The 2,338-nt window shown below is 42.7% G+C and overlaps 1 protein-coding gene across 1 annotated transcript in view; it reads right to left on the bottom strand.

Moving 5' to 3' along the window:
- Nucleotides 1-2,095, bottom strand: part of ASB4 (ankyrin repeat and SOCS box containing 4) — a 120,873-nt gene extending 118,778 nt beyond the window's left edge. The window contains exon 1 of the mRNA XM_082846465.1: nt 2,009-2,095. The gene's annotated coding sequence lies outside the window, so the exon portion shown is untranslated. The remainder of the gene's footprint in view (nt 1-2,008) is intronic.
- Between the last annotated feature and the right edge of the window lie 243 nt (nt 2,096-2,338).

The raw sequence follows: 2,338 nt of genomic DNA on the forward strand, positions 1-2,338 counted from the left end.
GAAAGTAAGCATAAAAGCTGTATTTCGCTACCCTGAAAGAAACAGACCTTTGGCCCTTTAATTTCAGCTGAAACCAGGATGAATTATTAAGCACATGACTTTTTTAAAAGCCTGGGAATAGCAAAAGGGGAACAGCACACAACAAGGTAATCTTATTTACAATTTATGGTTTCCTCATTTTGTGATACATTTGGAAGGCACAGGAGCCTAGCTCTTGACCCAGAGTCCAAGAGGAATAGTTTTATATACTAGTCACTAACCAGAAACCTTGGAACAAGACTCTCAGAACTAATACAGAAGCCCTGGCCACAGTCCCAGGCCTTCTTCTTTAGGTCCTCATTCTAAATTCTGATTTCATATATGAGATTCTTCTCTGTCCCCAAAGATTGACATTAAAAACGTCCCTAGAGAAGAGATCCCACCCACACGTATCCAGTCATAGGGTAACTATGGTGAAATTCTTAACCAAAATGGTCCATGGATAGAATCTGGGGGCTTCATGACCTTGAATGAAGGGAAAAAAATCTTGATTTCTAAAGGAATTTAACATTTCCTTCAATTATGAAAGTAGAAAACAAATCAAATCTCAGAAGCATTAGCAATACTTGTGACTTTGTTACTAATGTAAATAAGAGTTATGTTCATTATTTCATTATAGTGCTGCAGACATCTTGAAATAACATTTATGCTCATCGCTATTTGAAAGAATGTTGCTAGATCTTGTTATTTAACGTGTTAATAATGTAGCACACATTACACTATTATATTACTATAGCACAAACTTTTAAAAGACTACTTTGGTAATTGCACTTGAATGTAATTGGTCTCCTTTGCAATCTGCACCTTTTTAAAATAATTTTTTAAATTATTTATTTATTTATTTTTGGCTGCATTGGGTCTTCGTTGCTGCATGTGGGCTTTCTCTAGTTGCGGCAAGGGGGGGTTACTCTGTTGTGGTGCGTGGGCTTCTCATTGCGGTGGCTTCTCTTGCTGCAGAATGCAGACTCTAGGGCGCGTGGGCTTCAGTAGCTGCGGCTTGCGGGCTCTAGAGTGCAGGCTCAGTAATTGCGGCACAGGGGCTTAGTTGCTCCGCGGCATGTGGGATCTTCCTGGACTAGGGCTCAAACCCGTGTCCCCTGCACTGGCAGGCGGATTCTTAACCACTGCACCACTAGGGAAGCCCCACACCTTTTATTGTATGCATTTATGTTATTCTGCGAAGGCACCTATAATTTCACTACTGCCAGACGGGTTCATGACATAAAAAAAGGTAAGCCTCCAGGACTTTCAAAGTACAACTATGTTGCTATCTACCATGCAATATAACCTAATATCCTTTAGGACTGAATCAGAGACATACAGAAACTGAGGGGTCTCTTTTTTTTCTTGGTGCAGAACAGGTGAGAAACTGGCATTTGCTTTTATTTACTGGTTGTTAATAAAACCGATGTTTGTTGAAAATTGGCAATTGTGACCATTTCTGCCTACATACTACAGGGTGGCAATTAAGTACTGGCAACCATGAGAAGCTTGTTTCAGCCATACTCACTTATTATAACTGTCTCAATCTTAATGGGGAAGGTTCTCTTTTATACTTTTTTCTTTCTTTATTCACGTTATGATTGTTAAGTTTTAAAATGGGGTTTGTTTTTGGTGGGTTTTTTTTTTTTTTTTCCTTGTCTTATTCCCATAAACTGAGTTTGGAGCAAAAATAGTGTCCAGGTGAACTTCCCTGGTGCTCCCAATGCAGGGGGCACGGGTTCAATCCCCGGTCGGGATTCTGCGTGCCGCAGGGCACTGACAAAAAAATAATAATAAAATAAATAAAATAGTGTCCAGGTTTTGAGGTCTCTAGTCTAGATGAAGCATTACGTAATAGAATGTTTCCTTCCTCCCATCTACATCCTGTAGTGATTCCAACATGACGTATTTACAGAAAATGGCCCAGTATCTTTTCCTGTAATTAAAAAATATATATATTTAAAACTGTCCTCCAGAAGTTTCTTACCGGACTAGGACGGAAGGAATGTCTTCGAAGATTAATCGAGAACTGAGAAAGGCCTGCAGCCTGCTTGAGATTCCCGTGGGGTTGTCTGTTAGTGAAGGGAGGTGAAGGAATTCAAAGTGTCACGCCCTTGGCCTAACCAGGGGCGGGATAGGACGGTTCCCACTGCTGGGAAGGTGTATCAAGAGGCAGGTTTGCGGTGACAAAGGCCAAGGGCCGCACCGAGGGCGGAGCCGCCGCGGCCTGTGAGCAGCAACCGGGCTCGCCGACCTCGGGGCGGAGCACGGCCCGCGCGCAAGAGCCGGACCGCGGGCACCGCCCACAGTGCTCCCG

Source organism: Leucopleurus acutus (genome assembly GCF_964270905.1).
Source record: "Leucopleurus acutus genome assembly, chromosome: 9".
Classification (NCBI taxonomy): Eukaryota; Metazoa; Chordata; class Mammalia; order Artiodactyla; family Delphinidae; genus Leucopleurus; species Leucopleurus acutus.